Source organism: Oryza glaberrima, chromosome 10 (assembly GCF_000147395.1).
Source record: "Oryza glaberrima chromosome 10, OglaRS2, whole genome shotgun sequence".
Classification (NCBI taxonomy): domain Eukaryota; kingdom Viridiplantae; phylum Streptophyta; class Magnoliopsida; order Poales; family Poaceae; genus Oryza; species Oryza glaberrima.
The window spans coordinates 5,198,006-5,212,813 of NC_068335.1; the positions used below are offsets into that span (position 1 = coordinate 5,198,006).

The 14,808-nt window shown below is 45.2% G+C and overlaps 1 non-coding gene across 1 annotated transcript; it reads right to left on the reverse strand.

The window, feature by feature from the left end:
- Positions 1-6,756: 6,756 nt before the first annotated feature.
- On the reverse strand, positions 6,757-6,863 carry LOC127753566 (small nucleolar RNA R71). Its single transcript, XR_008012622.1, has one exon. It is a non-coding gene; the product is annotated as a small nucleolar RNA R71 (small nucleolar RNA).
- Between the last annotated feature and the right edge of the window lie 7,945 nt (positions 6,864-14,808).

Genomic DNA, 14,808 nt, shown 5'->3' on the forward strand with positions numbered 1-14,808 from the left:
ATTGGATTTGAAGAACAGGATGGCTCACAAAGATCAGCCCGAGGAGCAGAAAGGTTTTGAATTGTGGGTTGCTTCATCAAGGAAAGGAATAAAAGAAGAAGAAATAAAAATAAAGATACGAGGATGACCTAGACTCGGATAAATTAGCAACCTTTCGCCGGCAACGGCGCCAGAAATGCTTGTCGGTATTTCTTACGACCACAGATAAATCCGCAAGCGCACGGAATACCGCTGTAGCACTTCACCTTCGGGTGACCCCAAAAGGATATCGAACTCAGGGAACGTGTATAATCTACCTAAGGCTAAGAGTATCCAAGGACAACAACTGATGATAGGTAGGCTAGGCTAGAGAGGACTTTGTATGTGTTTTAGTTATCTAAGCTAAGCAAATGTAATTTCCTATATGTTGCTTCGAGCACCGACCCCTGCTAGTCTGCCAGCGTGGTTCCGGCTATAGCTCTATGATGTATCCGAACGTGGAGGATTACTAGGACGGGATTCAGGGCTGTCACCACCTGCCGCCTATCTCTGACAAATCCGTGGGATACACAACAAACAAAGGTAATTTCTAACCTAGACACCACGTCTAAGTTATTAATTACTACTCTAATACTTGTACAGGAACTTACTTCTCTATCCAGAGTCCTAGTACTAGAGCACTTAGTATGAATACTAAACAATGAACCCGCAAAGATGGAAATATATCTTACTCAGACTAAACAATTAAATAATATAAGAAAGGAACACGAATGCTTACTTTATAGAAGAAGTTCTTCGAACCCGGAGCAGAGTGTACCGACAGCTCCGGTACTCCTCCAGAATTCCTCCTAGGAAGCTACAGTCGTCGAGGTAGAAGTCGGATGAGCGCCAAACTTCCGGGCACTCCTCCAGAGCTTCCCCTCACTCTCTACCTTATTCTAATGTACAAAAGAAACAATAGAGCCTCTTGTAATTCAGCTCAAAGTTGTGTGTTGGAAATGAGAGTGAGCTCCTCCTTTTATAGGCAGGTATGACGGTTACAACCTATGCAAAATGACCAAACTACCCTGGAACCGACATTAGGATGTGATCAGGGCCGTCCACGCAAAATTTGGCGATCAACAACCACCAAAAGGGTTCGGTCGAACTGGTGGTTTGGTCGAACCCGGGACGGCTCCGTTCGGCCCGTTTTTCGTCATGGACACTAATTTTGAGGCCCTCAGCCCGTTGGCATGATAGTTGGGCCCATTTGGAGTTGTTTAATTGACTTATGGGGACTCCAATCCGTGTAAATGTGTCCTGAATGCGCGGAGCTGCAGTTTGTCGCTTGAAGGATATGTTTTCTTCTCAAAATACCTGCATACACATATTTCACCAACACTAGTGGAAATGATTAGTAATAATACCTACCACTAAGTTGGATACCATGTTTTATTTCATTATATGCAGGTATTGACGGTCAGATATTATGATTTAAGGACCGTCAACAACACCCCCACACTTAACCTTTGCTCATCCCGAGTGAAGGCTATGGACTCTACAACAAAGTTATGACTTCCTTACTATAACCATGCAAACAAATTATTCAAAGTCATACCTGTACTTGTGGATCTTTGTAGTGTCTACCATGCAATCTGTTGACAGTCGTTATCGATCAGTTTCGACCATCAATATTACTAAAACAGGAGAGAACTAGTGATGCTTGCAATGCATAAATATGTTAGAATAATAATATTCCACTAGTATTAGGTCTACTAACCTTTTGCAGAGAATGACAAAAAAGTGAAGGAAAATCGACATCAACTCAGACGATAGATCAATCGGACGATGTCAAGAACCGGACTTGTGTATGAATGGGCCAAGAACGCAGAATTGACACGATGAATCAGGCCAAAATTCACAAGTCTACGAAGTTAAGCAGCAGAGGGGGCCACCAGCCAAAATGTGGGCTGGTTGGGCCGGCCCCAGGTTCGGCTGAACCTGGTGGTTCGGCCGAACCTCCCGTGAAGCCGATGGATTCAGGGTTTTGAGGGAACGGTGGAGATTCACTCCCTATGGCGGTTGGAGGGTATTACCGACCTTTCCTACCGCCATAACCGTCATTACCTGCCTATTTAAGGAGTTCACTCTATTCACTTCAACACACACCTCAAGCAAGAGCTCTCTCATTCCTCTCAAGTTTAGTTTAGTAGTATCTAGCTGGTGGAATAGAATTAGAATAGGAATCAGGAGTCCGGAAGTCTTCGGAAGAGTTCGGGTATGGCTCTAGTAGCTTTCATTTCTTCTTTTGTAAGCTTTGTACCAGTCATCCATCCCATGATGAGGACAGGCAGCCACATACTCCTGCAGTCGTTCCCATGCTTCCGGAATAGACCTATCCCTTGTCTCCTGGAAACTGGAAAGCCTTCTACGAAGAGCATTGGTTTTGCCCATCGGGAAGAATTTCGAGAGGAATGCCGTAGAGCATTTGTCCCAGGTGTTGACAGCAGCACGGTTGGCATAGAACCACTACTTCAATCTCCCGAGAAGAGAGAACAGGAACAGTCGCAGCCTGACGGCGTAGGGACTGACGCCCTTGATGGTGTACGTACTACATATCTCCAGGAACTGTTGTAGATGAGCATTGGCATCCTCATTAGGCTTGCCACAGAACGGGCTAGCCTCTGCCATCGTGATAAGGCTGGACTTCAAGTAGAAATCCACGTCTCCTATGTTGACCTGCGGCCCAATGGCCACATTGTCAACAGAGGGAGCAGCGAACTCGCGAAGAGTCTTGCTGGCCATAGTCTTGAAGGTCGGTGACGCTGGTACGGCTGGTTTCTCTATTCGTAGAGTTTTCTACGAAGCAACGACTCGCGGCCTGACGCTCCGGAAGAAAGCTTCTAGATTTTCTTTGAAGTTTTCCGACAGGTTGAAACCAGTCATGCACTACCTATTTCCACAACAAAAAGGGAAAACAGCCAAGGTTAGCTGACATACTAGCTAATACCCTCTATTCGATGCCCTTCTGGTGCTTCGAGAAGCCACCCCTGACTGCCGAGTTCCTTACAACAGCCTGTCATGACCATACAACCGGGGCTAAAAACGGAGGATTACCCTCCCCAGGAAATTAACTTAGGATTATATATAGGCGCGGAGGAGTACCCGTACTGAGCTGTCACCATCAGCGGCCCACCTCTCATCCGCAATATATAACCCCAAATAATGATATCCCGTAATCTAGACACCACGTCTAAACTACCAGATACTACTCTAATATCATCGTCATGATATAGAGTAATTGCATAAGCAAACACTATACCCGCACCAAAGCATCTCCCAGATAAGCTAGCCGTATATTCAGTATAACAAGAACATAATGTAAAGTATGTACTCATATACTCGGAAAGTATTTCAATACCATAAATGTATATAGAAGAGTATTCTAATAAAAGTACAAAGCTTACAAAAGAGGAAAGGAAAGCTACTAGAGCCATACCCGAACTCTTCCGAAGGCTTCCGGACTCCTCATTCCTATTCGAATTCTATTCCACCAGCTAGATACTACTAAACTAAACTTGAGAGGAATGAGAGAGCTCTTGCTTGAGGTGTGTGAGTGAAGTGAGAAGGTGAAGTCCTTTTATAGCCTCCCAATGACGGTTGTGGCGGTTGGAATGGTCGGAAATGCCCACCAACCGTCATTGGGGGCTAATCCACACCGTCCAGGCGAAACCCTGGATCGGATGGCGCTAAGGAGGGTTCGGGGCCGGCCCGATCTAGCCCAATTTCTGCTGGAGGCCCCCTCTGTTGCTTCTCTTCGCAGACTTGTGAATTTTGACCCAGTTTATCATGTCAATTCTAAGTTCTTGTCTCATTCATGCATAAGTCTGGTTCTTGACATCGTCCGAGTGTTGAGGATGATGAACTTTCTCGTTCGTTTCTTGTCATGTTGCGCGTCTCCCTGTATGTTCCACCTGCACGAGATTCTTCAATGGCTTGCAGGGGAATGGTTAGTTCATGGTAGTAGTACAAATGATATCCCACATTTGGCAACGGAATTTCATTTGTACAACCGGGGAAAAAGTATATCAAAGATCCATCTGCTCCATGTTTCAAAATATGCCCTTGCACTAGATAAGCCTCATCAATACGCGGACGAGCGGCTGAGATAAAAGAAATTTGGTCGCTAACAACCCCTAGCCCTTTCGCTATCCGAGTAATCAGAGAAGTGCACTCAACAGGAGCAGAGAACTTTATAGCTTCTAACCATTGCCTTATCATACATTTCACAGGAGCAATTTTGATTTTTCTAACCATGGCAAACATGATAATTAATTCATCTCCCCTAATGGGTCTCAGATCACCTCTAGGAAACAAAGTCATAGCAATCCATTTGTGCATGAGCCAAAGTGTAGGATTATGGATATCATTCGTTCTAGGTTTCTTGCAAATTGGAACACCAGAAATATCTTCCCAAAACCTATTTTTCTCAAACCCAGAAATTCCTTTCTGGAGATCGATTTTACAGGAATCGTGAAAACAAAGTTTACTTAAGCCTTTCCATGTGCGCGTGAACTCCTCACGGAAAAAGCGAAAAGAAATACCATCTTCTATTTCTTTAAAAGTGCACAAAAATTGCATAGTAAGCAAACGAGAATTGTTGACAGTCATTATCAATCAGTTTTGACCGTAAATATTACTAAAATAGGAGAGAACTAGTGATGCTTGCAACGCATAAATATGTTAGAACAATAATATTCCACTAGTATTAGGTTTAGTAATCTTTTGCAGAGAATGACCATAAAGTGGAGGAGAATCTATATCAACACAAATGATAAATCAATCGGACGATGTCGAGAGATAGACTTATGTATGAATGGGCCAAGAACTCAGAATTGAAATGACACAATGGGCCAAAATTCACAAGTCTACAGAGGAGAAATACAGAGTAGGCCACCTGCCGATTTTGGGCCAGGTTAGGCCGGCCCCTGGTTCGGCCGAACCTCCCTCTCTACCGTTGGATGTGGGGTTTGGCAGGGACGCTCTAGATCCTCTCCTGATGGTGGTTGCGGGGTACTTCAGACATTTCGCAGCAGTTACAACCGTCATACCTGCCTATAAAAGGACTTCGCCTTCTCACTTCACTCACACACCTCAAGCAAGAGCTCTCTCATTCCTCTCAAGTTTAGTTTAGTAGTATCTAGCTGGTGGAATAGAATTCGAATAGGAATGAGGAGTCCGGAAGCCTTCGGAAGAGTTCGGGTATGGCTCTAGTAGCTTTCCTTTCTTCTTTTGTAAGCTTTGTACTTTTATTAGAATACTCTTCTAAATATATTTATGGTATTGAAATACTTTCCGAGTATATGAGTACCAACTTTACATTATGTTCATGTTATACTGACTATACTGCTAGCTTATCTAGGAGATGCTTTGGTGCGGGTATAGTGTTTGCTTATGCAATTACTCTATGTCATGACGATGATATTAGAGTAGTATCTGGTAGTTTAGACGTGGTGTCTAGATTACGGGATATCATTATTTGGGGTTATATATTGCGGATGAGAGGTGGGCTGCTGATGGTGATAGCTCAGTACGGGTATTCCTCTGCGCCTATATATAATCCTAAGTTAATTTCCTGGGGAGGGTATTCCTCCGTATTTAGCCCTGGTTGGATGGTCATGACAGGCTGTCGTAAGGAACTCGGCAGTCAGGGGTGGCTTCTCGAAGTACCAGGAGGGCATCGGATAGAGGGTATTAGCTAGTATATCAGTTAACTAAAATGTGTGTATACTATGTATATTAGAAGTATTGGAATAGATTATCTTTCTCTTTTCTTTCCACCTACCTTAGATTATTTATTATGAGGATGAGTAGTAATGCTTGTGTGTCACTCTACCCATTGAATTATCTTAACACCTGCTTAGAATATGATTATCACAAGTAATATATAAATTATTAGTTGAGTTCTCTCTACATGATCTTCCCACGGGATAAAATAAAACGATACCCTTGGAATACTCTCAGGTGAAATGCTACAGTGGTATATCCATGCGCTTGCGGATGAACTCTGTAACCATAATATACCAGAAGTATTTATGCGCCATTGCTGGGAATTATATTTCTAGTAATTTCGTTAAGAAATACCAACAAGCATTTCTGGCGCCGTTGCTGGGGAAGATTCATAATAGAGATTACTTAAACTAATACTTTATATTTACCTATGTATAATCATTTTCCTTTGTAGGTTAACCTTGGTTGTTTTCACTTTTTGTTGTGAAAACAGGGTAGTGCATGACTGGTTTCAACCTGCCGGAGAACTTCAAAGAAAATCCAAAAGCGTTCTTCCGGAGCGTCAGGCCGCGAGTCGTTGCTCCGCAGAAAACTCTACCGACAGTGAAACCAGCCGTACCAGCGCCACCAACTTTCAAGATTATGGCCAGCAAGACTCTTCGCGAGTTCGCTGCTCCCTCTGCTGACAATGTGGCCGTCAGGCCGCAGGTCAACATAAGAGATGTGAATTTTGACTTGAAGTCCAGCCACATCACGATGGCGCAGACTAGCCCGTTTTGTGGCAAGCCTAATGAGGATGCCAATGCTCATTTGCAACAATTCCTGGAGATATGTAGTACATACACCATCAAGGGCGTCAGTCCCGACGCCGTTAGGCTGTGGCTGTTTCTGTTCTCCCTCCTCGGGAGAGCGAAGCAGTGGTTCTACGCCAACCGTGCTGCTATCAACACCTGGGATAAATGCTCTACGGCATTCCTCTCGAAGTTCTTCCCGATGGGCAAAACCAACGCCCTTCATGGACGAATTTCCAGTTTCCAGCAGACAAGGGACGAGTCCATTCCGGAAGCATGGGAACGACTGCAGCAGTACGTGGCCGCCTGTCCTCATCATGGGATGGACGAATGGCTGATCCTGCAGAACTTTTACAATGGGCTCACCCCAATGTTCCGCGATCACCTGGACGCGGTAGCTAGAGGAGCCTTCTTCTCTAAAACGGTTCAAGGAGCCGTTGAACTAATAGAGAAGATGGTGTCCAATATGGGTTGGAGCGAGGAACAACTCCAGGCCCATCAGCGAGGCATGCACACCGTCAAGGAGACGGAGTTACTGGCTGCCAAGCTAGACCTCCTCATGAAACGCTTGGACGACCACGAGAAACAGCCACAAGGCACCGTCAAGGCCTTGGACTCACACGTCACGCGTGAAGTCTGTGGCGGCACGGGTCATTCTAGGAACGATTGCCCGGAATCCCGTGAGGAGGCGATGTACATGGGCAACAACAACGGGTATCGTCCACAAGGAGGTCAGGGGTGGAACCAACCACGCCCATATTATCAAGGAGGTAACAATAACGATAACTTCTCTAACCAACCCTCCTTGAAGGATCTTGTTTTTGCGCAAGCTAAAACCACTGATGCACTAAGCAAAAAGCTGGCTGCCAATGATAAGATCTTAGAGAACATAAATGTCAAGCTAGATGGCTTTGCTTCCGCATTTCAAAACCAGCTGAGCTTTAATAAGATGATAGAAACCCAGTTTGCTCAGTTGGCATCTTTAGTCCCTGCAAATGAATTCGGGAGGATTCCGGGGCAACCCGACTCCTCCATTGAAAATGTTAAGGCGATCACGACGAGGGGAGGTAAGTCCACTCGTGATCCACCGTATCTTAACCCTGCAGGAACTAATGGGATGACAAAAGAAACGACATCTACTAACTCGGCTGACAAGGAGATTCAGGCAGAGAAAACCGTGCCGCAGGAGTACTGCGACACATGGCTGTTGCCATTCCCTCAACGAAGTAGGAAACCGTCAGTGGACGAGCAGTTCGCTCGTTTTGTTGAAGTAATCCAGAAGATCCACATCAACGTGCCATTGTTGGATGCTATGCAAGTACCAACATACACCCGTTATCTCAAGGACATACTCAACAACAAGAGACCGATCCCAACAACGGAGGTGGTCAAGCTGACGGAACACTGCAGCAACCTGATACTCCACAAGCTCCCGAAAAAGAAGAAAGATCCGGGGTGTCCCACGATCACCTGCTCGATCGGGGCAAAACAATTCGACCAGGCCTTGTGCGACCTTGGAGCCAGCGTCAGCGTCATGCCCAAAGACGTCTTTGACAAGCTCAACTTCATGGTGTTGGCACCAACACCGATGCGCCTCCAACTGGCTGACTTGTCAGTCCGTTACCCGGCGGGGATAGCAGAGGATGTGCCAGTCAAGATACGGGATTTCTTCATCCCGGTTGATTTTGTGGTGCTAGACATGGACACGGGGAAGGAGACGCCTCTCATCCTGGGGCGTCCGTTCCTTAGCACCGCAGGAGCCAACATAGACGTGGGAACGGGGAGTATCCGTTTCCATATTAACGGGAAGGAGGAAAAGTTTGAGTTTCAACCAAGGACGGAACAATGCTCCTTGGTCAGAATCAAGTACGGGCCAAACCCGCAGAATATTCAAGTGGTCGAAGTAGAGCCACCCAAGACGGATAACCTGGTAAAGTTCATGCAGAACTTCCTGGACAAGGAAACAACAATGCCTAGGAACCGTTATTGGATGACGCCGGTAAATTCTCCTGTATCGGCCAAGAAGTTAGAGCAGCCGGCTTAGAAGAAGCCGTCTTCGGTACCAAAATCAAAGAAGATGTGGAAGGAAAAGCCAAAGACGCCCGCTACATCACCTCCGGAGACGGGTGGAAAATCCGCGCACAAAATAGAAAGGAGGTACGGTCTTGCACGTCGGACTTTAAATGACGCGACCTTCGCCAACAGGTAAATTAGTGTGTATCCGCATATTTGCTTTCAACAATTTGAATTTTTGCATCATCACATGTTTGAATTTCAAAATTGCATTTAGGGTTTTTGAATTTTGAGGAAATTCTTCAAATGATTTTTTCAGAGCAAACCAAAATAAAATTTTCAATAAAAATTCACTGTGCCATGACCACACTAACCGTTGGAATCCAACGGCCGAAAGTGGGGCCGGTTGGGCCCACCAGCGGTTCGAACCGGCCAGGCAACAGTTGGCTGCCTCACTTTTTGAGGCAACTGCTAGTGGGCCCCACAGGTCAGTTTTCACCATTGTGGGTGCACTACTTAAGCCAACCGGCCGAGAAAGGGAATTCCACACCATTTCAACACATTTTCATTCCCTCTCCAAAGTTTGCTCTCAAGTTCATTCATGCTTTGATAGTGTCACGTCCCAAAACGACTCTCAAATACATCCTCTAAATTATGCCTAGAATAATTAAAATCCGTGTGAAAGCCTCCAAAAATTAAAATGTGCAAAGTAAAAGTCAAATAAGGCTTGGAGGATTTTTGTATATTTCCTCAAAGCCTAAAATGTGTAAATAAATTTTAGTGGAATTTTCAGAGCACAAATAATAATTATTAAGAAATAAACAAAGTTGAAAAAGTTTTATAAAAAGAAAAACCCTAAAAGTCCCCCTTCCCTCCCTTGAGCCGGCCCGGCCCATCTCTCCTTCTCCCTCCCCCTCTCTCTCCTCTCCCCGCGGCCCACTCGGCCTCTCCCCGCGCACGCGCCGCTGACGGGCGGGCCCGCCCGCCACCCTCGCTGATGGGTGGGGCCCACCCATCATCCCATTCCTCCCGCCGCTCCCGCCGCCTCCCCCCGCGCCCTAGCGCCGCCGCCGCCGCGAATCCCGCCGCCTCCCGCCGTCCCCGCGTGCAATAAAGTGGGAGGAATCACTCCCCGTGATCCCCTCTCCCTTTCCCCCCGTTTTTCCCTCTCCCTCTCGCGTTCAAACGGGCGGATTTGCCCCCGCAAATCTCGCCGGCGCCATTGATGGCGGCCGGACCTCCCGCGCCTATTCCTTCCCCGCCGGCCGCCCTCTCCCCCTTCCAACCCTATATAAACCCTCCCCGCGCCTCCTCCGTCCGTTTCCGCCTCTCGCCGCCCTTCCTCCTCGCCGGAATCGAGCTCGCGCCGTCGCTCTCTCTTTCCTCCGTCACCAACGACCTCCGGCCGGCTTTCTCCACTCGCCGGGACCGTCTCCCACCCCGGCGTCGCTTCCTCCGGCTTCGCCGCGCCGCCGTCGACCCCGTCCACCCCCTCGCCGAGTCCGCCGACCGCCGGAACGCCGTCGACCCCGTCGACCCGAGCCGCGCCGCCGCCTTCCTCCGCTCCGGTCGCCTTTTCTGTCGTCGCCGTCGACCTTGGTTGAGCCGTGGACCGCCGCCTCCTTTCCCCCTTCCCTTCCCCTCTCTCGGCCGCCGCTCCGCCGTGCCTATGGCCGCCGTCGGTGACCATAGGGGCGCGGGCACCGCCTCCCGCCGGCTGCGTCGGCTTGGCCGCCCTCGGGCGCGCCGAGTGGCTGCCGCGTGGGGCCCGACCGTCAGCCGCCCGTGCCCTCGGGTGCGACTGACGCGTGGGGCCCACGGCGCCGGCCGGTGCGAGCCCGGGTGCGCCCGGTCTAGCGTGGACCGTGAGGCTGCCGCGTGGGCCCCACTCCTGTGGACCCGGTCCGCGCGCCCCCTCCCCTCGGCTGACGCAATAAACCTCTTTTTAAATTAAAATTTAAATGAAGAAATTCGCAAATATTCATTTAAAGAGCACATAAACTTCAAATGGCCATAACATGGCCATTTGAACTCGGAATTGGACCGTTCAAGTCTCTAATTTTTCCTTAACAAGTCAAGAACCCATTTTTGTGCTTTGTTCCTGCTGTTATATGGAGTTTATTAGAGTAAAAGCCGTTTCTTTTCCGTTGGTCGTGTAGACGCTGCAGCTTCGGAAGATCCGCTCTTCGTGGAGGTTGAAGCCGACGTTTGGGAAAGCGAGCAAGGCAAGTCACATCATCCTTGAACATATTGAATCCCAGTTTATAAAATTATTTTGATTTAAATTATTGCATTATCGCTTTATTTAAATTCCCGCGTTATCACTGTTTTATCTAGTCATGCCTATTTACCTTTGTTATGACCTTATTATTGTTATTGTTATTATTACCTTGTTCACCCTAGAATAAACAAAACCTCAACTAGTGGGCACTTTATTCATAGTTCCACTAGTATGAATTTAGGTAGATGCTTCGCTGATTAATAGGACAACATTAGGTGGTTTTATAACTCTAGACTTTGGGAATATTCATATCACCTGGACACTATGGAATGGTTGGATTATTGTGGAATTGGATTCACACCTCCCCCTCTATTCAAAACCCTCAAAATGGTTTTAGGCTGGGCTCGGGGTGCATGGTTTTGATAGTAGCACCTCGGCCATATAAGGACCGGTCTTCGGGCCTTTGTTGCAAAGCACTACCGTACTTCCACATGTCTAGTGGATAGTAGCAATGAACCTAACTTTTGTTTATAACCAGACTGAGCCACAAACTAAGCCTTACCCACTAGACCAAGGGAGATGGGCCGGGCCAGCCCAAGGGAAGGAAGGGGGACTTTTAGGGTTTTTCTTTTTATAAAACTTTTTCAACTTTGTTTATTTCTTCTTAATTATTATTTGTGCTCTGAAAATTCCACTAAAATTTATTTACACATTTTAGGCTTTTAGGAAATATGCAAAAATCCTCTAAGCCTTGTTTGACTTTTACTTTGCACATTTTAATTTTTGGAGGCTTTCACAAGGATTTTAATTATTCTAGGCATAATTTTAAAGGATATATTTTAGGGTCGTTTTGGGACGTGACAACAAGCCTACTACATGCTGAGCGACCGGGAGTATGCTCACACGCGAGAATACTCACCGGAGTTGCTGAAAAAGATAGGTATGGATGTTGAATTTTATTCTATCTAGAAAGCTGTTGGTTGGCAGAGATTTGCTGTGGTAGATGAGCCTGGTTCTCGTTAGCTTACCTTGCAATTTCTGTGCACTTTGAAAGAAATAGAAGATTGTATTTCTTTTCGCTTCTTCCGTAAGGAGTTCACACTCGCATGGAAGGGTTTGAGTACACTTCTTGGTTTTCACGATTCCTGTAAAATCGATCTCCAGAAAGGAATTTCTGGGTTCGAGAAAAATAGGTTTTGGGAAGATATTTTTGGTGCTCCAATTTGCAAGAAACCTAGAACGAATGATATCCATAATCCTACACTTTGGCTCATGCACAAGTGGATTGCTATGACTTTGTTTTCTAGAAGTGATCTGAGACCCATTAGGGGAGATGAATTAATTATTATGTTTGCCATGGTTAGAAAAATCAAAATTTCTCCTGTGAAATGTATGATAAGGCAATGGTTAGAAAGTATAAAGTTCTCTGCTCCAGTTGAGTGCACTTCTCTGATTACTCGGATAGCAAAAGGGCTAGGGGTCGTTAGCGACCAAATTGCTTTTATCTCAGCTGTTCGTCCGCGTATTGATAAGGCCTATCTAGTGCAAGGGCATATTTTGAAACATGGAGCAGATGGATCTTTGATATACTTTTTCCCCGGTTGTACAAATGAAATCCCGTTGCCAAATGCGGGGTATCGTTTGTACAACTGCCATGAACTAACCATTCCCCTACAGACCATAGAAGAATCTTGTGTAGGTGGAGCATATAGGGAGACGCGCAACATGACAAGGAATGGACAAGGAAGTTCATCATCCTCTACACCCTTGCAGACGTATGAGGCAGGTTGGGCACCAACTGGGGATGCACCCGGATGGACCCAAGCTGCACGCCATAGCATCGAAGTCTCAACCTGGTCAAGTGCCAGTGAGGACCAGTGGCATGCGCCTCATGACATCCACTGGGGGGACAACCAACCCTCCAGATCAAGTTGTGTGCCTCCAGCTCCAAGTGAATGGCACTCGAGTTCCTCTCGTTGGGACTTGGGTGAAATGGCTAGGAGGATGGACACCCTTGATATGCAGACGGGGGAGATCCAGTACGACCTCGCGGAACACATAGCTCAAACGCAAGAATGGCAACAATCTGCTGATGCTCAGTTCACCAACATCAACAACAAGATTAAGCAATAGCATGATGACCTTCAGGCGTACTTTCACTTTCAGGGGTTCAATCCTTATCAAGGACCCTGAGCGAAAGCCAAGCTTGGGGGGAGACATCGCTCCCCCCACTGAGGTAACTTGTATCACATTGCATATTTCCCTTTCCAATTGCATATTTGCTTTCCAATTGCATCTGATGAAAAAAAATGAAAACAACATAAAAATTTGCAAAATAGAAAATACCAAAAAGATAGGATAGGTTTAAGTCATGCTAGGTAAGACAAGCTAGTTCTCTTTATTGAAATGATGAATAGTTGCTCTGTTTTATATCTCTGATATAAGGGTTCTTGGTAAATACTCTCTCAAAGGTTAAATATAAGTAGCCAACAATTATCCGGGAACCTGAGGTAAATGGGCTGCACTTGCTGATCTAAGTCTAAGTTGTTGCGAGATATGAGATAGTAACTATGAGTTGCGATGATCCTGATATTAGTTTGACTTGAATTCCGAATGTTTTGTTTTTCAAAATGATAAAATTGAAAATTACTCATTTGATATAAATTCCTACCAGAGCCAAAAATATGCTATCATGATTAAACCATATACATTTTGGTTACTTGCTATTCCATTGAACTTTGTCAAACTCTTATGACTTGTGTAGATACTTCTCATGCTCTATGATCAAGATCATACACCCACATATATGCACATGCTAAACTCCTACACTGGGAGCTAAGAAATATTCCATTCCATTTCCGTATTACCACCAAAATAAATTCTCTATGCTTTCATATGCTTTCTTCTCCTAAAAAGAAAAGTCCTTTTGAAAAAAAAAGAGGGAAAGGCATGGTTATGAAAAGAAAAAAAATAAACAAAGTTATGCTCCATCAAGCATGAGCATGATATTGAAAACAAAATGTAGCCATGCCCTCTCCTAATCAATAAAAGAAGGATTTTTGGGAGAAGAAGGTAAGCACCAAGGATTTTTGGGAGAAGAAGGAATTTATATCAAAAGAAGAATTTTTGCTATGATCCTGACACTAGTTTGACTTGAATTCTGGATGTTTTGTTTTTCAAAACAATAAATCGAAAATTCCTCATTTGATATAAATTCCTACCAGAGCCAAAAATGTGCTATCATGATTAGACCATATACATTTTGGTTGCTTGACATTCCATTGAACTTTGTCAAACTCTTGTGACTTGTGTAGATACTTCTCATGCTCTATGATCAAGATCATACACCCACATTATGCACATGCTAAATTCCTAAACTGGGAGCTAAGCAATATTCCATTCCATATCCATATTTCCACAAAAATAAATTCTCCATGCTTTCATGTGCTTTCTTCTCCTAAAAAGAAAAGTCCTTCTGAAAAAAAAAGAGAAAGGAGGGAAAGGCATGGTTATGAAAAAAAAAGGTTATGCTCCATCAAGCATGAGCATGATTGAAAAAAAAATGTAATCATGCCCTCTCCTAATCAATAAAAGAAGGATTTTTGGGAGAAGAAAGTAAGCACAAAGGAGAAGCATTTTTCTTTTATTTTTCCTCATATACCATTTCCACCATATACCACATACACATTATGCACGATCTTGATCTTGAGTATGTTTAGTTATCTGCTCTAGTTTATGTTTTTGACTTAGTAATAAATGTGAATGCAAGTATGCCATGTTTGATCCTTACCAAGCTCCACATATCAAAACCTTAGAGTAGGAATCAACAAGGCAACATTTGGTGAGGAAATCATGTTGATCCACTTAGAGAGACTGAGTGAATCACTTGGGGAACTTGGCTTTCTTTTTCAAAATCATTTGAAAACTTCCGGAATAAGAGTTGAATAAAGATCAGGTGATTGGTGCTCTAATTGCTGTTCTGTCTTTCAACCGCCCAAGGCAAAGAGAAGTAGTGTCTCGTGGGAATCAGGGGTA